General features: G+C 37.6%; 1 protein-coding gene across 1 annotated transcript in view; it reads left to right on the forward strand.

Annotated features, from left to right (window-relative positions):
- The window catches only part of LRMDA (leucine rich melanocyte differentiation associated), a 1,214,945-nt gene extending 1,190,671 nt beyond the window's left edge, over nt 1-24,274 (forward strand). The window contains exon 9 of the mRNA XM_066349607.1: nt 23,922-24,274. The gene's annotated coding sequence lies outside the window, so the exon portion shown is untranslated. The remainder of the gene's footprint in view (nt 1-23,921) is intronic.
- The last annotated feature ends 1,328 nt before the right edge of the window (nt 24,275-25,602 follow it).

Here is a 25,602-nt window from a genome sequence, read left to right on the forward strand (position 1 = left end):
TCACTCACTTACTCATTTATTTTTAATCACACACACTTGCAGCTGTGTCTATGGCAATATCTATGTTTGGGGCTAGCTTGCTTCTTTGGGTGCTATTTAAAGATAATCAGGTGATAAAAGACAGAGTGGTGGGTCAGAAGATTAAAAAGGAGGAGAAAATTGTAGAAAATGTCTACCGGACCAAACAGTTTTTACTAGAAGATGCAAACCCTTTAAATTTGGTGACCTTCTCAGGACCCCTCAGAAATGAAATCCATAGCTTGTGAGGTGGTCTTTGTGCATCTTTGACTGTATTCCAGCACTAAGGTCACAAGAAAAATAAGCATGATTCGAGCGGTTAGGTCTTTAATATCATTTAATACACTTGTACACCAGTAAAATCTCTTTGAAAGATATTTGAAAGGTTGGTTGTTCTTGACAGACAGCATTGATTTTTGCTTCTTCTGTTTAGAGCAGGTGTTCATTGTCCTGGACCTCCTGGTGTTAGGTTAGTTTGAGGACAGCAAAACCTAAAAAAGAATCCTTCCTGGTGATTTGATGATAAGTACCAAATGTAAAACAATTTGGGGAGTCAGAACCCCTGAAATACCCAGGAAGTACCTACTTCCTCAGTTATAACTCATTTAGATGGCCTTTGGCCTACTGAATCAACACTCCTTGAATGATGTGCATTGAATAGGTTGGTTGGAGTCCCTCTTGTAGGTTATATGACCTCTGGTAATCAGTTATTTAGGTTAAAATCCTGAAGACCAATAATAGAGGCTATTGAATGTTTGCATTTATCTCTCAAGTCCATTAATAACCAGAGTCAAGTACTTTTTTCTTTTTGATCTACAAAGCAGTGTTGGGGTAATGCTTTAAATGAGCTGCGTTAGGTGCCACCCTGGTTCTTTGTTGTGTCCATGGAATATTATCGGCAGCCAGAGTTCTGTGCAAGGGCAGCTAGACTGGTCTAATGTCATATCCAATCCAGCAGCACATATATCCTTGTCTTTATGAAAGGCTTTAACCCTGCCTCAAACAATAAAAAAGCACTTGTGAACTGACCACAGAATTTTTCCATCTTTATTTTTCTTACTTGTTTACTTTTCTTAATGTCAGAACCATTTGTATCATGCACAGGAATGTCTCCCTCAATGAGAGTTTTGGAGGCAAAAAATATTTCTGGAGTGAGTTATTGACCGCATTGTTTCTCTCTCTTTGCATTGCTTATTTTCTTCCAAAATGGTGTAATAACTTTAATTAAGATTAGCTTTAATTATAATTTACGTAAATGCTATCCCTACAGTATATTCATCTTAATGATAGGATTATAGTGAGTTTTGTTTCTCTTAAAAAGGAATGATGATAATGAATTAGTGTTCAGTTGTTTACGATTCCAGTGTTTGTTAAGCAAGAGTTGCTGTGCTGGAGTTATTGGTCTGCGGTGGGAGAGAAGGAAGCCACATTGCATGCTTATCTTAAATCTGCAGAAATTTCCCAAAACTTGTTTTTCAAAGTAGAGAATTAGAAGGTAATAAGTTCAATCAAAGCTCATACATATTTCAGCCCTGGCTGGTTGTCAGTGGTAGAGTATTGGCCCGGTGAATGGACATCTTGGGTTCAATTCTTGGTCAGGGCACACAGGAGAAGTGACCATCTGCTTCTCTCACCCTTGTTTCTTTTCTTCCCTTCTCATAGCCAGTAGCTCAATTGGTTTGAGCTTGGCTCCAGGTGCTGAGGATAGCTCAGTTGGTCCAAGTGCATCAGCCTCAGGCACTAAAATTAGCTTGATATTCAAGCATTGGACCTAGAGAAAGGTTGCCAGGTGGATCCCAGTAGGGGTGCATGCAGGAGTCTGCCTCACTATCTTCCCTCCTCTCACCAAAAAAAAAATTTAAAAGAAGCTGATACCTATTTCATACCCCTTTTCTTACCTTGTTGTCCTGCTTTTTACCCTGTTCCACCAAGCTTTTTCTTTGGAGATCATGGTGTCCTTGTGGGGATCGTAATGTCCCTGTGTCCTCTCTCCTAGGACTGGAGAGCACTATGCAATATAAGGCCATTGTGGAGTCCTCTGATGCCTCAGCAAAGTCAGGGTGGACTGTCGTTTTCCTAAGTAACAGAATTTTATAGAACAATTTGTTCCTTGGGGAATAATGTTTTAGAATGTGGGGAATCTTATTAAAAACACAACTATTACAATCATTTGCCTTTACTTTTACCAGACTTGCTCATAAACTCTCCATCTGTTTGTTGCTTTAAATAGGGGCACATTGTAAGAGATTATCACTAGCTCAGGCTGCACATTGAAGTGTGGTGCGTCTTCACATACTCATGTATACTAAGGAGTAAAAGAAAGCAAAACACATTCTGGATGAAAGGATTCTTTGCTTGTTTTTTGTTTGTTTATTTGTTTTGTCTATGTGTGTGCATGTGTATTTTAGCTGGGAAGAGTTTCTATCAGATGTTTATCTCACACATTTTCTAGGGAAAATGTCTTTCTTGCTTCCTAAGAAGTAACTTGGCTGTCTTTCTTCTCTTTGTTAATATACAAATCAAAAACAATCCACAGGGCTCTTTCCATCACAACCATAGCAGCGTTCAGTAGCTGCTATTTCTAGGAGCAACCTCAGTCAGACCTGCAGCACTGCCCACTGCCCAGGGTGGACAACACAGGACCCACCAAGACTGTCCCATATGTCCACCCATCACAGCTGATCCAGTGTGATGCTCACCATCTCCCTCTCCCAATTCTTTTTTTGAGAGGGAGCCTTCACCAAAGAAGGCTGTTTCCTTTGCTTGATTCTGGCCTTTCTAACTTGCCCAAACACTATGTTGTCGACTACTGTGATTCAGCCCTGGAAAGGGGAATAAGACCAGAGTAGCACAGAACAAACAAACCATCAGGCCTTTGTAGAGTACAGATGCAAACACTTAGGGGACTTGAAGGACATTAAAAGGCACAGCAACCTATTCAAAAAATTGTCTTCCTACAAGTTTACCTGAAACTTTCCAGGTGGATCCCAGGAGGGGTGCATGCATATAATTAACATTTATAATCCTAAATGTTAATTTGTGGGTGGGGTAGGTAATAAATTACTTGTACATGTTAACATATTAGCATATGCTAATTTTTCTAAAGTAGCACAGAATGTGGCCTGGAGAGCACATAACCTAGGACAAGGGAGTTTTGCTAAGGAAAAAAAGAGAAAATTTTAAGTATGGAGTACACTGGGGGTAAGTGGCTCAATAGGGATGATATAAATGATAGTAAAGTGAGTTTTGACGGAGCAGATCTTGCACAGAATTAATGTGTGGACTAAGTAGGTTGGGATAAATAGGAAGCTAGGGAACCATGGGAAAGGAGCACAAAGCACAGCTTTCTTCCCCTAGGACAGGGGTCAGGAAACTTTTTGGCTGAGAGAGCCATGAACGCCACATATTTTAAAATGTAATTCTGTGAGAGCCATACAACGACCCGTGTACATTTTGCATTATCCAATACAAATTTGGTGTTGTCCCGGAGGACAGCTGTGATTGGCTCCAGCCACCTGCAACCATGAACATGAGCGGTAGGAAATGAATGGATTGTAATACATGAGAATGTTTTATATTTTTAATGTTATTATTTTTTTATTAAAGATTTGTCTGCGAGCCAGATGCAGCCATCAAAAGAGCCACATCTGGCTCGCGAGCCATAGGTTCCCGACCCCTGTCCTAGGAAGTGCTGTTATTTAGCACTACCATGGTGCTTAGCAATATTTTCTCCTCAAAGAGAGTCATCTTTAATATAAGTAAAGAGTGCCAACATTCAGTAATGTTTTACAAGTTTTTCTGCCCAAAACAATTAAACAGTGCAGCAAAGATGGATCTCTGTGAGAATAAAGATCATGTGTGTGATGGCTATGTGTGACTGTGGCTTGTGCCTAATATTCTGCGAAAAACATCCCCCAGGTAAGTTTCCAATCTGCTGGAACAGCTGAAAGATAAGGAAAAAACTTGTTGTCTGGCAATTTGTTCAAAGAGGAAAACTAGTTTCACATTCATGCCACGCCTTCATACATTTATAAAGTTCAGAGTTGGATGGATGCCTTGGCAAGATGACACAAAAGACATTTAAGGAAAATGATGAAGGTCTCTATGTGGGGCTGAAGATGCTGTCAGTAGGATCTGACCATCCCAACCTGCAGGTAGTAAGTGGTGACTCAACTCCTGGGAGGTATGGATAATATCTAAGTTAACTGGATAGCCTAAATTAACATGTGGAATAGTCCATAAATAATGTTTATGTTTACTTTAAATCAATATTTCCTTAGATATATTGAAATATTTTCTTCAATCTTGGAAATAGATATGAATTTGAAGGCACTGGAGGTAATTTCCTTTAAACACTAACTTTCTAATTTGAGTATTTGTGATGAGAGGATCAAAACCATTTTGTGGTGAGTTTAACCACAATATCTAAATCATTCAAGCTGTGGAGTTTTGAAATAGATATGAATTCATATACATTTCAATTCACAAAGGTTACATTTATTAAATCATAGTTTAAATAATAATAAATAGTGCTATAAAATAAATTCCCTTTGAAGCAAGATTTAAGCAAATTTAACACTCAGATATAGCATGTTGTTTTAGTTTTTCTGTTATTACTTTTTAATTTAATCTTTCTTAATACAATGTATTCTAATCTCTACCCCATATATAAAGTTTTCAAGCCATTATTATAATAGAAACAGCTTTTCTAGACTTACTATAACTTAGATAAAATAATACCTGTGACAGCTACAAAATCTTCTAAGAAGTCATTTTTTAAATGACTTGGCTCATCAGAAAATGTTATCAAGTCTTTCTGGACAGCCTGAAGTGTGCATGATGTATGTGTGTTTGTGCATGTGTGTGTTTGTGTGTGTGTGTGATTTCAGGATCTGAGGAGATAATTCCTATTGTTAATGTAAATAATTTTCTAACTTTTCTAAGAACTCCATAATAAGACAGCTTTTACTCCTCCTGTTACCATGTTACACAGAAAAACGTATGTTTCATGACTAATTAGTTAATATTAATTTGGTCCCACATTTCATAGTCATTGATTGCCCTGCTCTAGCTCTGGTGTAACAGTGTCAGGATGTTTTTGCTTTTCCCCTTTTTAGATCTTTGAAACCTAATTTGAACACAACAAGACATTGTTCAAAGTATAACATAAAGCAATTTTGTTTTAAGAGATGTCTTTGATACCCAAAGAAAGATAGGTACATGAGTTATCTCAGAAAGTTACTGTATAAAACCAAGTTTCATTCATTGATTACCTGTATTTCCCTATTTGCTTACATTTATTCTCAGTATTCATAGTTCCTCATTTGTATACAAATACTGTCTGCCAAAAAATGGCTGTATTGTCTGCAGAACTACAACATATACATCATCCACTTCTGTAGCCTCACTGGCTTCGTTAGATTGCTCAAACCCAGTGAATGTAAGGATGCCTCTAAATGCAACACTTTTAATCCCCTCCCCTTTCTAAAGTTTTCTTTGGTATGTCCACTCAGATAACCCATTTTCAAAGGATCATATGATAGTATAAGTGGTGTGATCAGTACATTACTTGAAGTTCTAAGAGTGTACTATGATGATGGAGGTTACTATCACCAGAAAACAGTCAGTGTGTGTATCTTTACAAATTAGGTTTAACTACTGCTGAGCAAATTAGACTTAACTGAAAAATATAAAATCAAACCTTGATTCCAGTTTATTAGGGAAGGCCAGTAAGTTTATACTTACGAATATTTGCATGTATGCAATAGATGCACATGATTGGGTTGTCATTTGTTAAAGTGGAATTTATGACCCTTTATTGGTTAGTTTGGTCTATGAGCCACTTTAGTCTCTATTATTATTAGAACCTTCTTACACTGTTTTATTCATGCCCACATGTATATAGCACATATGCATATTATAAACATATAAATTATTTTTCCTAGAATCATTTTGTGTTATTAACATTTTTTCAGGCACCACTATTGGCATTTTATAAAACTGTAGTAATCAAGAAATTAGACAAAATATATATAAGGATTCTTTTATGTGCAAAGTGGCTCTAAATAATTAAAAACTCTAACACAGGGGTCGGGAACCTATGGCTTGCGAGCCAGATGTGGCTCTTTTGATGGCTGCATCTGGCTCGCAGACAAATCTTTAATAAAAAAATAATAATAACATTAAAAATATAAAACATTCTCATGTATTACAATCCATTCATTTCCTCCCGCTCATGTTCATGGTAGAGGGTGGCTGGAGCCAATCACAGCTGTCCTCCGGGACAACACCAAATTTTTATTGAATAATGCGTAACGTACACGGGTTGTTGTATGGTTCTCAAGGAATTACATTTTAAAATATGAGGCATTCATGGCTCTCTCAGCCAAAAAGTTTCCCAACCCCTGCTCTAACATGTGAATTTATATTTTTAAATGGATTTTTTTTAGAGATAGAGGAAGGGAGAGAGACAGAGATAGAGACAAAGAGAGAAACACTGATTCATTGTTCCACTCATCATGTCACCATTGGTTTATTCTTGTATGTGCCCTGACAGGGAATTGAACCAGCAACCTCGACATGTCAGGCCAGCGATGATCCAACCAACTGAGTTTCCCAGCCAGGGCCACATTTACTTTTGATTCCTTCCCACCAGTATTGGGCCACTGATTTCTCTAGAAGTATTTTTCAATAATTCCATGGTCCAGGTTATTTTCTCTAATTTTGAAACCTTCTTTAAAATCTAGGCTACTCCATGTCTATAAAGATGTACATCCATGCACTAACTTCACAAATATTCTTTGGGACCCATCAGCATGCTAGAAATTAGAAATACAAGATGAATAAGAGGATGCCCTACTTTGGGACAACTTATATCTGGAAGAGACTAATATATACACAAATAATTATATACTGTGATAACCCCTAAATTAGAGATTGCACCAAAAAACTACATGGATTAAGGCACAGAAGTGACAGTGAGAAGTCAATTCAAAATGCAACCTAACCTTACTTATAGTAACATATTTTTTGTAATGTGAGAGGAGGGGAGATAAAAAAACAGAATTCACCTGGCAACCCCCATCTGGGGCCAATGCTCAAATCAACCAAGCTATCCTCAGTGACTGAGGCTGATGTTTGGACCAACTGAGCCACTGACTGCAGAACGAGAAAAGAGAAAGAAGGGGGAGAGACAGGAGAAGAGAAGCAGACAGTCATTTCTCCTGTGTGCCCTGACTGGGGATGGAACCCAGATGTCTGCAGGCTGGGCTGATGCTCTATCCACTGAGCCAACTGGCCAGAGCCTCTAGTTAACATCTTAATCCAAGCTGCCATCATTTCTTACCTGGATTATTAATTTTAATCCTTTTCAGTCTCCTGATTCTACACTTGCCTTCCTATAGCCTTAACAGAAAATGAAGTGCAATCTTTTAAAACCACTAAATCACATCCCGTGGGTCTGCAAGCCATTTCCCACCAGTGGCTTCCCATCTCACCTGGGGTAAAAATCGGGTCCCTACCAGATACTGCATGGCTCCATGCAATCTGTTCTAGAGAAATCAGTGTCTCGATAGTTGTGAGAGTAAAGCACAAATTAGCGCAAATATTTCCCACTCTCCCCTCACTCTGTCTGCTCCAGACACACTGGACTACGGTGAGCACATGGCGGGTCTGGACTTATTGCTGCTGCTCAGGTCTTGACTCCAACGCCACCTCATCAGCAAGGCCTTCTCGGACCACACTACCTAACGCAGCACCTGCCGTGCTGCTCCACATCCCTTGCTTTGTTTTCCTGTTGCACTTATCACTGCTTGCCATATTACACATTTATTTGTTTTGATATTTTTTGTCCAAACAAATGGAAGGACTTGTTCTGTTCTAAGGCTAAAGAGTGTCTCCATAAGTATTTTATGCATAAATGACAGAATGGTTCCCATTCACAGAGGTCTCTTAGGCTATGTTCACTGGCATCTTTTGGACAATAAACAGAATGAGTTTCTCTCATCAAAGGAATTTTCATTTGAGAAGTCTTCCCCCTTGGTTTATAATCTGGTTCAAGCAAACAAACTACTTCGTTCATCTTCAGAACGACATACCATGTGGAAGCCTGAGGCAATGAAAACGGGTTAAGATTGAAACAGGAGAGGAAAACGAATGTCAAGAAGCAGAGTGACAAGATGATGCGCTACTTGATGTTGGATGGATTTGAGATGCTGCGTCCGCCTTACAGGGCCTTCTTCCCCAGGCCCCTCCCACGCAACCAGGGGCTGTGCGGTTTGGCGTGGACGCACGTGAACATGCTGTATTAGAGACTGTGAGTGGGAGCTCTTCTCTTTCTTTCAGTTAAAATTTTCAAAGAGAAGTCCAATTTTTTATTATAATGCTTATATTTCATGATAAGTATAAGTTATATACAATTATAGCAAGGTTTAGAGAGGAATTCAAAAGCACAGTAACATTATATATAAAACTAACTCTTCTTGGACATTATTCAGTTATTTTACCCAGAACTGACAGACCTAACTTATTTTAACTTTGTAACTTAGCATCCAAACCTTCTAAAATGTCTGAGTGATAAGTGTAAAATGATGAGATCTTTTTCCCTGTTTAGAGTGGGGCACAGAATTCATGAATCTAGTTAAGTAATGATAATAATCACTTGCACAAATGCTGTAATAAATCCTTGCAAGTATTAACTAATGTAGTCGTCGAACAACACTGTTCTGAAAATAAGGAAACGAAAGCCTGAGGGGCTCAGCACCGCGGGTCAGGGCGCACCCAGACTGCAGCTGTGGACTCCAGCATTGCACCTCGGCTCCCCAGGTCCAGAGTCCGGAGTCCGGGCCCTTCCCCCTGCAGCACGGCACTCTCCTCTTACTTTGTAAAATCTACACTTTTCCATTGATGGAGATATATATCAAAGCATTTTTAAAACTTCTCTTTTGGAACAAATTTTGAAACTACTTTACAAATCATTCATAAAGTAATGCTTAATGTAAACAAAAGGGGAAAATGGCATTATGTAGCTCTGTGACCCAATTCATTCCCTGAAATAAGTGTTTTTAAAAGCACACTCTATACAAACCTAAGCTACCTTCATATTAAAATTTTTTTTTTTCTTCTTTTCCAAGTGAGAGGAAGGGTGATAGAGAGAGACAGACTCCCATATGGACCCCAGCTGGATCCATCCGACAACCCCTGTCTGGGTCCAATGATCTGCCCATCTGAGTCCAGCTCGCAACCAAGCTATTTTTGGCACCTGAGCTGGAGGCTTCATGGCACCATCCTCATCACCTGGGGCCGATATGCTTAAATCAATTGAGCCATGACTGCAGAGGAGAAGACAGAGAGAGAAAGAAGGGGGACAGGGACAGTGGAGAAGCAGATGTTCACTTCTCATGTGTGTCCTGACTGGGAATTGAACCCAGGACTTCTACATGCCAGGTTGACACTGTACCGCTGAGCCAACCAGCCAGGGCCAAAAGTACTTTTTATGATTTAAGATCTTTGGAAAGTTGTTGTGGGCACTTGGCAGAGTGTAATAAAAGAATGAATAGCCTGGAAATTCCACATCTTGACTTCTACCTTTCACTGAGGCAATCAGTAGTTATATTGAAAATTTGGGAAAACTCCATTTAAGCAGGTGATTGTGAATGGTGCACCAGAGCCTAAAGGTCCTGTTCTCTTTCTGCTCTGCTCCCGACTTGTTCAGCAGTCTGGTCTTCAGTTTTTGTGCCCGGTAAGGGAGGAAATGGAAACTGGCCAAAGGCCACTGAGTCTAACACTCCTGAAGATGGACAGGGATCACCAATGTCTCTCCAAACTTGGAATGTAGTGATTTTGTGAGCTAGAATGTAATGTAAGTGCTTTGCAAAATAAAGTGCTACCCACATATAAATAATTATATGGTAAACTGCAAACTGAAGGTGTTTTCTAAAAAAGAATTTAAAATATTTTAGGTGATCAGTTTCATTCTGAGGATCAGGACATAGCTTCTCAAGATAATTGCTTTTAAATAGATCAAACCAGAATATTTACATTCTTTCTCAACTGGGGACTACTAGTCACCATGTTGTAGCTGAGTCTCATATAGTCAATTGTATACTGCTTTAGTGTTGTGTAGCCGTCATGGCGGGATTTTTCATATGTCATGTTTTCATTTGGTAATAATCATTCAAGACTTTTACTTTATGACATCACCATAATTAGAAGGTATGAATTAAACATTTCTTCTGGTTTCTGTTTATCCCTCAGGGCTAGACTAGAGTGAAGCGAGGGAGGTACTCACCTTGGGTATAATTGTAAGTGGGCAAAAACTTTCTCAGTAATCAAGATAAATCATATTTGAACATAGGGTCTTAGAGATTCAAAGTTAATGCAGAAATACCATGACGAATAAGACATCACATGTTAAATAAACCCTTTTCCTTAGCCCAGGCTCCAATATGGCCCAGCAGGGCACTGTTTTCGCCTGTGCTGTTCTGTCCTTAGAGCATCAGAGGGGCCCACATCCACGTCCCGTGCCCTGCGCTCAGTGCGTCTGTGTGACCTAGATCAGCACGTTTTCAGGTGGTCGCTCAGAATCTCCCTTGCCCTGCCGCTCCATCGCCTTCCATCTCTCCTCAGCTCTCTGACCTGTACTCCTTGCTGTGCGTCTGACTTCAGTGCTACTTCTCATTTTGGCCATTAAGTCTCATTTTGTTTTAGTAATTTTTCAGACATTCCTCCTAGTTTGACTCTTCTAATTTGGGCCTTTACCTTTCAGCCTAGACCTTTACTTTCCCCAGTCCTCAGGTCTCCAGTTGCCTTAGGTGAGAAATTCCATTTCAGGCCAATGGAATGCCAACCCTGCCCAGGTGACACCCCTTGAGGGAGATGGAGGGAATTTGAGCATCACTTATTTGATGTGTATTTAAAAATCCTTACTACTGGTAACACTCAAAACTGGTTTAATTTACAGCTAAAAACACTAATCTTTGTTGTGGCTAGCTTCATTACTGAAGGCTTGAAGGCTAAGTTTTATCTGTGATGGTTTCTTTCTTTCTTTCTTTTCTTTTTTTTTTTTTTTTTTTTTACAGGGACAGAGAGAGAGTCAGAGAGAGGGATAGACAGGGACAGACAGACAGAAATGGAGAGAGATGAGAAGTATCAATCATCAGTTTTTCGTTGTGAGACCTTAGTTGTTCATTGATTGCTTTCTCATATGTGCCTTGACTATGAGCCTTCAGCAGACCAAGTAACCCCTTGCTCGAGCCAGCGACCTTGGGTCCAAGCTGGTGAGCCTTTTGCTCAAACCAGATGAGCCCGTGCTCAAGCTGGCGACCTCGGGGTCTCGAACCTGGGTCCTCTGCATACCAGTCTGACGCTCTATCCACTGCGCCACCAGCTGGTCAGGCCTGTGATGGTTTCTTATTTTCACACTTTCCCATTTAGTATTTAAAGAAATTCCCAGTAGTTCTTCCCATGAAAGTTGTTTTTCTCTTCTACACAGTTTGGCAGAAACTGCGAAAGACTGGCCTTCTGTCTGTTACATGAGGAGGATGAACTGTCACATTGGCCTTTCCCCCTAATTATAAAGCACTATTTTTCCCACCTAAGGTGAGCCAAGAACTAGTGTGGGTATATATAAGGTCTACCGGAAAGTTCTGTCTATTTTTGGAATAAAACAAAATACAAATTTTTCTTACCGTCAATAAACTTCATTAAATAATATAATTGCCATTATTATTAATGATTTCTTGCCAGTGTGAGGGCAATTTGTATATCCCATTTTTGAAAAATGTTTTATCTTTTGATGCGAAAAATTGAACCAGTGCTTGTTTGATATCTTCTTCATTTTTGAATTTTTTGCCTTCAAAAAATTTTGTAAGGACAAAAACAAGTGATAGTTGGAGGGTGCTAAGTCTGGGGAATATTGTGGATGCGACAGACATGCTTCTGTAGCATTTCTTCCTTGTTAAAATTTATAAAAAATACAGTGGCATAAATGAACTTTATCAGTAGCCATGGGTACACTATGGCTTCACACATAAAACTAACATGAATCAACTTTGTTTTAGTTCATTTGCTACGTCAATATGTATACATTAAGTGATAAAAATAGAGAGGCACACATGCGCCAAATAAACATGTGCTTACGTGTCGAAACTTGTGATAGAAACGGACAGAACTTTCCGGCAGACCTTATACATACCTACACATAAACATATATGTGTATGTATATATAGATACATAGGGAGAGTGAGAGATAGAAATATAGGTTCCTGTAGGTTCCCTGACCAGGGATCAAACCAGCAATCTCTGTGCTTTGGGTCAAACCCTAACCAATGGAGCTTTCTGGCCAGGGCACATAATCCCTACATTTTCATAAAAATAAATGCATGTGAAATGTTATGCACTGGGTTTTTCTTTTTGTTTTTCTGTTTTGCTTTGTTTTTTATTTTGAATTTTTTCCTCTTAATATCCCCTACAGAACAAGATGGATGGTGTGAAGGTTATTTTGTGTGTCAGATTGATTGGCCCTGGATTGCCCAGGTTGAATATTTCTGGGTGTGTCTCTGAGAGTGTGACCAGATGAGATTAGCGTTTGAATTGATGGACTCAGCAGATTTTCCTTCCCAGTGTGGATGGGCATCCTCCAATCCACTGAGGGCCTGAACAGAACAAGAGGCAGAGGCAGGTGGGAGTTGCCCCTTTTCTCCAGCCTCAGTGCTTGAGCTGCAACATTTTAGCTCGTCTTCCCTGGCCTTTGGACTAAGATTATACCATTAGCTCTCCTGGTATAATGCTCTCCATGCTTTTGGGTTGAGACTAAATTACACCACCTGCTTGCCAATTTGTAAATAGCAGATTATAGGACTTCTCAGGCTCCATAATTACATTTGCCAATTTCTCATAATAAATTATATATATTTTATATATTATTTATATATATATATATTATATAACCTCCTATGGCTCAGTTTCTCTGACAAACCCTGGTAAATGCAGATAGAATAATATTGTGGAAAGAAAAAACTAAAGAAGGTATTTTGGTCATGAATGCATACATCTATACATATAGGTTCAAATATAGATAAAATGATGAATAGAACAATATGGAGATAAAGAAAAATAATTGTAGTTGGAAATTTGTAAACATTATCATGCAAAGTGTTTCAAGTGTTAGTTTTAAGCTTTAATGACTCTGGAAGTTTAAATGGTATGCAGTTAAAGATCTCTCAATTTGCAGGAGAATTATTTATATTGTTCCTCCACTTATTTACTCTTGTGGGTTTGGAAAGTAAATTTTTTGTTTTCAATTTTTGGGGGTGGGGCATGTTCTGAATGACAGTTTTTCAGACAACAGCTGAGTGGAGAAAAGGTCTTGCTTACCCACGGAAATCCCCTGACCTGTCTCCATTAGACTTTTTTCATGGGGTCATGTTCATCAAACCCTCCCTGTGTTCATCAAAACCTCCGTCTCTGGAGGATGTTAAAGCCAAAGTGGTAAACACAATTCTTAGGAAAGTTTCCATGCAGTTTGAAAATTGCCTAGAGAGGTCTGTGACCCAAGACATTCATTATGTTCAATTTTAAAAGAAACATACCAGTAGTATAAAATATAAATAGTTAAATTTTCAAATATTGTTAATGTAAGTCAGTAGCACTTGCACTTCTGAAATGATTAAAACTACAATCTGCACTAAGACTCTCAGGATTCCCTGAGTAATCTAATCTAGATAGATAACTTGGCTTTAATGTCTTAAGAAGTATCTTTTGTGAGTCCATGATATGCCTGTTAACTTTATTTATTGTCTTTTGGGGAGAGGATATTAACAGTTTTGATATGATTAAATTTCTTACTTTTATAATAAATATATGGGAGAGGAACAAGGACTGTGATGTGTCTGAGGCAGTCCTTCAATACCTTGAGATCATAAAGATATTCTCCTGTAATTTCTTCTAAAAGCTGTAAAATTTTGCCTTGCACATTTATGTGTTCAATCCCTCTGAAATGGATTGTGTGTTGGTGTGATGCAGGAATAGAATTCAACTTTTTGACTACATGGCTGTTTTATTCTACTTCATTTTTTTCTCTCCTTTTCAATGCCATTTCTGCCATTGCTAAATTTGTGTATATATTTGAAATTGTTTCTGGACTCTTCTGTCTTATTCAACGTGTGTGCCTTTTCCTGTATCAGTATTACCCTATTCTAATTTCTGTAGCTGTGTGATTTTCCTCCCTCTTTCCCTTTTTCTCTTCCCTCCCTTCCTTTTTTCTTCCTTTCACCAACTTTATTGAAGTATGATTTACATAAAATAGAACAATAAATTCCTTCATTATAAGTTTAAAGTTCAGTAATTTTGCGAAATGTGTACACCTATGTAATCACAACCCCAGCCCAGATATAAAATACTCCCATCACTCCTGAAAGTTCCCTTATACTCCTTTGCAGTCAAAACCCCCAACCCTACTCAACAACAGATTTATTTCTGTCACTTTAGATTGGTTTTGCTGTTTCCAGAACATCATATAAATGGAGTCATATAGCATATACTTATTTTGTGTCTGGGCTTATTTGTTAGTATTATAGTTCTGGGATTTATCCTCATTGTTGCTTTTTATTACTGACTAGTACTTCAAATACCACAGTTTGTTTTTCCCTTCTCCTTTGTAGACATTTGCTTTTATTCAAGTCCAGGGATAATTTTTCATACTCTTTTATTGTGGTAAAATATACATAACATAAAATTTACCATTTGAACCATTTTTAAAGCATATAATTCAGTGACATTGAATGTATTCACAGTATTGTACAATCCTCACCACTATCCATATCCAGAACTTTTTCATCATCTGAACAGAAACTCCACATGTATTAAATAATAACTTCCCACTTCCTCTTTCCTGCCAAATTTCTTATACTTTCTGTTTCTATGAATTTGCGTGTTGTAGGCACTTTATGTAAGTGGAATCATATGATATCTATACTTTTGTATCTGGCTTATTTCATTTAGCATGTTTTCAAGGACCATCCATATTGTGGCATGTATAAAATTTCATTTTTTTAAAGATGAATAACATTCTATTATATGTATATTCTACATTTTGTTTATCCATTCATCTTTTTTGACATTTGGGTTGTCTTTAATCTTTTGGCTGTTGTGAATAATGATGCCATGAACATGGTATACAAGTATCTGTTTGAACCCCTGCTTTCAATGTTCTTGGGTATATGCATAGGAGGGGAATTGCTGGATCATGTGGTAATTCTCTGTTTTACTTTTTTTTTTTTGTATTTTTCTGAAGCTGGAAACGGGGAGAGACAGTCAGACAGACTCCCGCATGCACCCAACCGGGATCCACCCGGCACGCCCACCAGGGGGCGACGCTCTGCCCACCAGGGGGCGATGCTCTGCCACTCCAGGGCGTCGCTCTGTCCCGACCAGAGCCACTTTAGCGCCTGGGGCAGAGGCCAAGGAGCCATCCCCAGCGCCCGGGCCATCCCCGCTCCAATGGAGCCTCAGCTGCAGGAGGGGAAGAGACAGACAGAGAGGAAGGAGGGTGGGTGGAGAAGTAAATGGGCGCTTCTCCTATGTGCCCTGGCCAGGAATCGAACCCGGGTCCCCCGCACGCCAGGCCGACACTCTACCGCTGAGCCAACCGGCCAGGGCCTCTGTTTTACTTTTGAGGGATCTGCCACATTGTTTTTTATTATAGCCGCATCATTTTCAACCACAATATACAAGGGTTTCCATTTTGGTGGACTTTTTTCTTTGTTTGCTTGTTGTTATATTATATCCATTTAGAGGTGTGAAGTGGTATCTTATTTTGGTTTTGATATGTATTTCCTTTATGACTAGTGATGCTGAACATCTTTTCATGTGCTCTTTGGCCATTTAAATATGGAGAAAATATCTATTAGTGTCCATTTTTCATTTCTGAAGTGGGTTATTTAAGTTTTTTTAAATTTACTTTTTTAATTAATTGTGTTTACATAGATTCTAGGGTCACCCCGAATGCATCCCCCCTCCCCCATATTCCCCTCAACATCTCCCTTGACCCCCTCCCTACAGCACCCTACCCCCTTCCCTTCAGGTTTATCTCATCCTATCATCCCCTTTCCCTCTGTCCTCTTTTCCTCTGGTCCCTTTGATCCCTCCTCTGTCTCCATGCTGTTCCTCAGTTCTCACTGTTCCTTGGATTCTTCAAATGAGTGAGGTCATATGATATTTTTCTTTCTCTGCCTGGCTTATTTCATGTAACATAATAGTTTTCAGGTCCATCCATGTTGTCACAAAAAGTAATATTTCCTTTTTTTCCATTGTGTATATGTACCACTACTTTTTAATCCACTGACAGACACTTGGGTTGTTTCCAGATCTTCACTATTGCAAACAATGCTGCCATAAATATGGGGGTGCATTTCTTTTTTTCAGTCAGTGATATGGTATTCTTGGGATATATTCCTATAAGTAGAATGGCTGGGTCAAAAGGCAGTTCCATTTCTAATTTTTTGAGGAATTTTCATACTGTTTTCCACAGTGGCTTCACCAGTCTGCATTCCCACCAGCAGTGCAGGAGGGTTCCCTTTCTTCACATCCTCCCCAGCACCTATCGTGTGTTGTTTTGTTAATGAGTGCCATTCTGACTGGTGTGAGGTGGTATCCCATTGTGGTTTTAATTTGCATTTTTCTAATGCAGAGGTCCCCAAACTTTTTACACAGGGGGCCAGTTCACTGTCCCTCAGACCGTTGGAGGGCCGGACTATAAAAAAAACTATGAACAAATCCTTATGCACACTGCACATACCTTATTTTAAAGTAAAAAAACAAAACAGGAACAAATACAATATTTAAAATAAAGAACAAGTAAATTTAAATCAACAAACTGACCAGTATTTCAATGGGAACTTTAGGCCTGCTTTTGGCTAATGAGATGGTCAATGTCTGGTTCCATATTTGTCACTGCTAGCCGTAACAAGTGATATGACGCACTTCTGGAGCCGTAACGCGGCTGTCCCGTGTCACCGGAAGTAGTACTGTACGTGAGCGACACCGTGCTTTGTGGCGCCACCACATACAGTACACTGACCACCAATGAAAGAGGTGCCCCTTCTGGAAGTGCAGTGGGGGCTGGATAAATGGCCTCAGGGGGCCGCATGTGGCCCACGGGGCCGTAGTTTGGGGACCCCTGCTCTAATGATTAGTGATGTTAAACATTTTTTTATCTGTCTATTGGCCATCTGGGGGTTATTTAAATTTTTTGAGTTGTAGGAGTTCCTTATATATTCTGTTTGTTGGCCCCTTATCAGATATGCCATTTGCAAATACATATTTTCTTTCATTCTCTGGGCTGCCATTTTATTTTCTTTTATTCTTTGGGCTGTCTTTTGTTTCAAAAACATTTTAAATTTATCTATTTTTATTTTTGTTGCCTGTGCTTTTGGTTGCATATCCAATATAATTATTGCCAAATTCAATGTTGAAGATTTACTCCCAATGTTTTTGTCTAAGTGTTTCATAGTTTTAGCTTTGTAATTTAGCCTCTGGTCTATTCTGAGTTAAATTTTTTATATAGAATAAGATCCAATTTTATTCTTTTGCATATAGATATCCAGTTTTCCTAGCACCAATTATTGAACAACTTCCTTCCCTCATTGAAAGGTCCTGTCCATTCCATTAGTGTATATTCCTGTCCTTATACCACACTGTTTTGATTATCATTACTTGAGATACTTTGAATAATGCAATGAACATTCTTGTTTCATGTCGCTTTTTGAATATATATTTTTATTACTTTTGGGTAAATAGTTACCTGTGTAATTACTGGGCTATATGCTAAGAGTATGTTAGGCTCCATTTAAAACTTCTAAACTATTTCTGAAGAAGTTGTACCAGTTCATCCTTCCAACAGCAATGTATGAGAGTTCAGTCGCTCCCCATGGGAGCCAACAGCTAGTGTAGCAGCCTTTGAAATTTTTAACCATTATATTTTAAACGTGGTGTTGTAGTTTTGTGATTTTATTTGCATTTCCCTGATGATTAGTAATTCTGAGCATATTTTCATGTGCTTCTTGAGCATTCATGTCTCTCTTTTTGTGAAATATCAACTCAAATATTTTACAAGTTTTTAGTTTGTTTGTGTGTCTTCTTAAGATAAAGTTGCAAGAATTCTTTATATATTCTTGATACGATTCATCAGATATATATATTTCAAACATTGCTTCCCAATCATTGACCTGCCCTTTTGATTTCTAGACAGTCTTTCAAAAACAGAAGTTAATTGACAGCTGTGAGAGGAGCTGGAGGTTGGGCAGCTGAGTGAAAACAGTAAAGGAATTAAGAAAAAATACTTATAGACACAAACAATGTGGGGATCGCAGGAGTAAAAGGGATTGGGAAGAGGTAGAGGAGGGTAGAGGGGGAATAGATGGTGATGGAGGGAGACTTGACTTGGGGTGGTGAACACACAATATAATACACAGATGATGTAGAACTGTGCATCTGAAATTTATTAACCAGTCACCCCAATATTCAATAATATTTTTTAAATGTTTTCATTTTAAAATAATTTCAGACTTACAAAGAAGTTGTCATAAATAGCCCAAAGAACTATCTGTATGCCTTTCATCCAGCTTCCCTAAATGTTAACATTTTTTATATAATTATAATACTATTATTGAGACCAGAAAATTAACATTGAACAATACTTTTAATCTACTAATGTCCTTTTGCTAATCCATGATCTAGGAGTTCATTAGAAGTTAATTAATTTTTCTTATGTTTTCTGAGAACCAGGTTTGGTTTCACTAATTTTTCTTTCATGTATGTATGTGTTTCATTTTGTTAAATTTTGTTCTTACCTTATTTTCCCATTCAGTTATTTTGAGGTACTTTTCTCAGTTTGCTAATATGGGAACTTAGATAATTGATTTTAAAACTGTTTTCTCAGTATGGTGGTTCCTCAAAAAACTGAAAATGGAACTACCTTATGACCCAGCAATCCCTCTACTGGGTATATACCCCAAAAACTCAGAAACATTGATACGTAAAGACACACGCAGCCCCATGTTTATTGCAGCATTGTTCACAGTGGCCAGGACATGGAAACAACCAAAAAGCCCGTCAATAGATGACTGGATAAAGAAGATGTGGCACATATACACTATGGAATACTACTCAGCCATAAGAAATGACGACATCGGAACATTTACAGCAAAATGGTGGGATCTTGATAACATGATACGAAGCGAAATAAGTAAATCAGAAAAAAACCAGGAACTGCATTATTCCATACGTAGGTGGGACATAAAAGTGAGACTAAGAGACATTGATAAGAGTGTGGTGGTTACGGGGGGGAGGGGGGAATGGGAGAGGGAAAGGGGGAAGGGGAGGGGCACAAAGAAAACAAGATAGAAGGTGACAGAGGACAATCTGACTTTGGGTGATGGGTATGCAACATAATTGAACGACAAGATAACCTGGACTTGTTATCTTTGAATATATGTATCCTGATTTATTGATGTCACCCCATTAAAAAAATAAAATTATTAAAAAATAAAAAAATAAAAAAATAAAAAAAATAAAACTGTTTTCTCTAATATATTAATATATATTATATAAAATATAATATAATTAAAGCAATAATTTTTTTTCTAAATACTGTTTTAGCTTAACCTTTTATACATTTGATATGTGGTGATTTTTATATCATTCTTTTAAAAATCATTAATAATGTAATTTATGATATTTTGTTTGACTTGTTATTTAGAAATGTCTTGCTTAATTTCAAAATATTTGGATATTGTCTAGATTCTTTTTTGGTATGTATTTCCTATTAGATGTGTGTCTAGATTCTTTTTTGGTATGTATTTCCTATTAGATGTGTATAAGTATGACAAAATATACCCTGTGTGATTTTAATCCTTCTAAATGTTTGAGTTCTGCTTATAGTCTAGCTGGTGGTTGTTTTCTGTGCACTTGAAAAGAATATATCTCTGTTATTGTTAGTATGTTGTCCTATAAATGTCAACTAACACAAATTGCTTTACATTTTTGTTTGTTATTTATGCCTGTATGGATACTATATATACACTTTTATTAATTACTAAGACATAAATGTTAAATCTTCAACAATAATTGTAAATGTTTATATTTCATTTTAGTCTAGTCTGTAAGTTTTTGCTTTATGTGTCGTAAAGCTCTGCCATTAGATATTGTTTACACATCAAGAATGATTATATACTCTGGATGCATTTGCCATTCTCAATTTTTAAGTGTCCTGCCATATTTCAGATAATATTCCTCATCCTGAAACTTACTTGGTTATTAATATAGCTATTTCAGTGTTTGTATGATTTATCTTATTTCATCTTTTTACTTTTAACCTGTCTTTGTATTTACATTTATTTTTCTATTTATAGCATATAGTTTTTTCTTGTTCCTAAAGATGCTGAAGAACCTCTGCCTTCTCATGGAGTGTTTAGACCAGGGGTAGTCAACCTTTTTATACCTACCGCCCACTTTTGTATCTCTGTTAGTAGTAAAATTTTCTAACCACCCACTGGTTCCATAGTAATGGTGATTTATAAAGTAGGGAAGTAACTTTACTTTATAAAATTTATAAAGCAGAGTTAAAGCATATAATAATAATTACTTATCAAGTACTTTATGTCAGATTTTTGCTAAGTTTGGCAGAATAAATCTTTATAAAACAACTTACTATAGTTAAATCTATCTTTTTATTTGTACTTTGGTTGCTCCGCTACCGCCCACCATGAAAGCTGGAATGCCCACTAGTGGGCAGTAGGGCCCAGGTTGACTACCACTGGCTTAGACAATATACATGTAATAAAATTATCAGAATATTTGGTTTCTATTCTATAATCTGGCTATTTGCTTTCTATTTGTACGATTTTCCTCTGCTTCTCTGGTCTCTTTTTCTGCCTTCTTAATGGTAAATTTACCATATTTCCCCATGTATAAGACACACCCTTTTTCAAAAAATTTGGGGTCTAAAAACTAGGTGCATCTTATACAGTGGTTGTAGAAGTGTGGCATTTAAAATGTCATAGATGGAACTGAGGACGAGGCAATATATGAAGACAGTGATTTGTCATCAGACACAGATGAAGACAAGTTAATGGATGACAATTTTGACAGTGATGAAGAGTTGTATGAATTATATGATGAATAAAACTTGAGTTCAATTACTATGTAATACATTTTTTTTCAAATTTCGGGCCCCAAAATTAAGGTGTGTCTTATACATGGGAGCATCTTATACATGGGAAAATATGGTAGTAGCTTTAGCATTCTAGCATTCTAACTTACCTTTTTTTTTGGTATGTGAGCTTGTTCTAGGGTTTCCGATAATAATTTTCAACTTATTGCAATATGTCTTTAATTAATATTTACTTTCAATCCAGTATCTCACCTTAACATAGGATGCTGCCATTCCCCCATTATCCTTTATATTATTGTCATAGATGTTATTTCTACATATTTATAAAATGTATAATAAATTTTTTATTTAAACAGCCAATTATCTTTGACTTTTAAAAAAAATTTTTTTCCATGATTTCAGAGACAGAAAGAGAAGAAGTGGAGGGGACAGAGAGAGAGTGAAGCACCAACTCAGTTTCGTTTAGTTTTTCCATTTAGCTGTGTACTCATTGATTGTTTCTCATGTGTGGTCTGACCAGGGGTCGAAACCACACCTCAGCATGCCGGGATGACACTCCATCTACTGAACCACTAGCCAGGACCCAATTATCTTTTAAAGAAATTTTAAGAATAAGGAAAAAAAATTATACACTTTTTTTTATTCCCACATTGACCATTTTCAGTGTTCTTTATTTCTTGATGTAAATCTGACTTTCTTTTTGGAACATTATTCTTTAGCTTGAAATTTTTTCTTGAACATTTCTTATAGTGTGATATTACTTGCCATAAATTCTCTGCTTTAGCTTTTTTAGTAATGGCCTTGTTTCACCTTCATTTTTGAAGAATATTTTCACTGGATGCAGAGTTGTAGGTTGACACTCTTCCCCTTAAGCACATTAAATATGTTCTTTCACTGTGCTCTGTCTTGCATCATTTCTGATCTGTGGTCATTCTTATTTCATTCCTCTATATATTGATAGAATGTGGCTTCCTTTTTTGGCAGTTTGTAAGGTCTTTAATCACTGGCTTTCAGCAGCTTAATTATGCTGTGCTGTGGTTTATTTTTGTTTATTCTCTTTGGAGTTTGTTGTGCTCTTCAAATCTGTGGGTTTATAGTTTGCATCAAAACTGGAAAATTTTAGTTATATATTTTTTATTTTTAGGAGTTTATTTTTTCCAGATTTGCCTTTTTTTAAAAAAAATAATTTTTTCTAACTTGGTGAATTACCTGTACAGTACATGGGGTTTAATTTTTCTTTTTGTTATACCTGCTAAATCTCATTATTATGTTTTTCTTTATAATTCTTCTCCTCCTTCTCCACTTCCTCTTTTCCTTCTTTTTTATTGACATTTTTGCCAAGACAGCATGTGATACTCTATTCTAGAGAATAATTCTATTATGCAATTTTAAATTGGCCTTTGCTAAGACCCTGTGGGTATCAGGAATTCCAGAGCGGATATTATGCTTACTTTATGCTTGTAATTTCTTTCCTAAGAGTAGTGTGTGAATTCTAACTTCATATCTCCCACACCTAGACTTGGCAGTGAATGAATCTTTTGTGAATGCATTTTTTTTATCACATATTGTTGAGAGCAGCTGGTTGGATTCCATGTCATGTCCTTCCAGACTCAAATCCTTCTTCAGGAGCTCAGAGTCAGTTCGTTGATCCTAAAACCTTCTTCCCTAAGCATTTATCTTATAACCAAATCTGATGGCCCTGTGCGCCATCTCCCCTTTATTTGTATACTTAGCTATGGCTTTGAGTTATTCTTTCTTCCTTTCTTTTGAAAGCAGCTGATTTTCTTTTTCTACTTTCAAGCTCATTCATGTGTGTGTATGTCTGTATTTTAATACTTCATAATGTTTGCAGTGGTGGGAGTTTCTTTCATGAGTTATATTAACTGAAATTCTTACATGTCTTCATTATTAAATATGAGTAGAAAACAAAAAATCACTATTTGAAGACTAAAATGTGACATGAGATTGATTCTTACATAAACAAATAACAAAAGTTTTCAAAGGAAATAGAGCTTTTAAATAATGAAGAAAAGAACACAAAAGAAACCCTTTATTGATATACTCAAAGACATGTAAGCTGACACTGCATTCACAACATAACAGGATGCTATGAAAAAGGAAGGTTTAGAGAAAAAAAATGAGATCTTGGTGATTAAAATAATCTGCCAAAACAAAACAAACTTCTGAAAAAAGAAAAAAAATAGGTTGAAGGATTTAAAGGAAAAAAATATTCCAGGATACCTTTCTCTTTTAAGTAGAATGAAAATAAAGAGACAGAAATATGACAGAGAAGGTAAGTGACACAAGATTTATCCAAGAGCCCTAACAGTCAAAAATTAGAAGTGATTGAAGGAATAGATATAAGAAGTGAATGGAAAAAATATCAAAGAAATATTGGAATGTAATTTTGAAGAACTAAAAGATATGATAAATGACAATAAATGAAAAACTCAATGTTAAATTCAGAATATTAAGGATAAAGAACTTGCAGAGACTAAATAAATAACTAAATCAGATAAGTGAGACACCTCTGTAGGACACCCTGCTAACATTACTGTAACTGTTATATTATGGTAGAAAAATACTTTCAGTGTTCTGATGAAAATGATTCTCAACTTGGAATTTTAACCAAAATATGAGACAAATGTGAGATCAAAGTAGGAATATTTTAAGACATGAAAGAGATAAAAATATGTTCCCCACAATGACTCATTCTTTTTTTCCTTCCCCATAGGTCTGCAATGGAAAACAGTTTCTACTTAAACACCATCCAGCAATACATTCCCCTGCCTTCCTGGCAGCTATGGATCTGTCCAGTAATTTCTGGTGGATGTGTTGTGAAGGTGCTTCAAGGAGAAATCCTTAAAAATCAACGATTGCTTCCCTCTTATTATTTTTTCTAATTTGTAAGTCTGGTAGCTAGAGATCTAACATTCATTTTTGCTTTTTTGGTTTCCCTGAGAAAGAAAGCCAGAAGTGGAACATAATGGAAAAGAAAAATGGGAAACTAAGTTTCTGGTGACAATATAAGTCCCCCATACCTACTCTGTACTGCCAAGTTTTTCTTTTAATAGGAAAATAAAAGTATCTTGCTTCAGTTACATATATTGTTGATTATGCTCTTTTTTTTTTTTTTTTTTTTTTTTTTTTTTTTTCATTTTTCTGAAGCTGGAAACAGGGAGAGACAGTCAGACAGACTCCCGCATGCGCCCGACCGGGATCCACCCGGCACGCCCACCATGGGGCGACGCTCTGCCCACCAGGGGGCGATGCTCTGCCCATCCTGGGCGTCGCCATGTTGCGACCAGAGCCACTCTAGCGCCTGAGGCAGAGGCCACAGAGCCATCCCCAGCGCCCGGGCCATCTTTGCTCCAATGGAGCCTTGGCTGCGGGAGGGGAAGAGAGAGACAGAGAGGATAGCGCGGCGGAGGGGTGGAGAAGCAAATGGGCGCTTCTCCTGTGTGCCCTGGCTGGGAATCGAACCCGGGTCCTCCGCACACTAGGCCGACGCTCTACCGTTGAGCCAACTGGCCAGGGCCCTGATTATGCTCTTATATGCAGCTATACCTAATCCAAACTGACACAGAAAGCTACTTGAGGATATATGTCAACTTATGACAAACTGTCCTGTCTCTTGTCTCCCTGTCACACACTTTATTTTGCATTCAGTTGCCCATGTTATTATATTCTGAGCAATGATCTGTAATGGACATGTTTTGAAAGGAGATTCAAAGAAATCATAGAGTTAATTCAAGAGAATTATCAAAGGAAAAGCTAAGAGAATACCTATGCCTAAAGAATATAAAAAAATATTTCAAGAATAAAATAAAAGCCCTGGCTGGTTTGCTCAATGGATAGAGTGTTGGCCCTACTTGTAGACATCCCAGTTCAGTCTCTGGTCAGGGCATACATGAGAAGCAACCGACCATCTGCTTCTCTCCCCCTCCCTCTCTCCTTCTCTCTTTCTTCCCCTTCTGCAGTCAGTGGCTTGGTTGGTCTGAGCATTGACCCTGTGCACTGAGGATAGTTCAGTTGGTCCAAGTGTCAGCCTCAGATGCCGAAGATAGCTTAGTTGTTGAGCATCAGTCCCAGACAGGGTTGCTGGATGGATCTTGGTTGGGGCACATGTGGGAGTCTGTCTCTCTATCTCCCCTCCTCTCACTTAAGAAAAAAGAAAAAAAGAAAAAGAATAAAATAAAGGCAACTAGAAACTCCATGGAGAATATAAAATGTTTAAAATGGCATTACTTTGTTCTATAATTAACTATGTAGTCACAATGGACATTTGGTGGCAGTAGCAGGGAGGAGGCCCTGTGAATTGGCCCCAGGCCCGAGGCCACCAATAAGTCTGTCTATGGCACTGCATCCTTCAAAAATCTACTTAAACAATAATTAAGGCCCTTAAGAGGGAAAGT

Source organism: Saccopteryx leptura, chromosome 9 (assembly GCF_036850995.1).
Source record: "Saccopteryx leptura isolate mSacLep1 chromosome 9, mSacLep1_pri_phased_curated, whole genome shotgun sequence".
Classification (NCBI taxonomy): domain Eukaryota; kingdom Metazoa; phylum Chordata; class Mammalia; order Chiroptera; family Emballonuridae; genus Saccopteryx; species Saccopteryx leptura.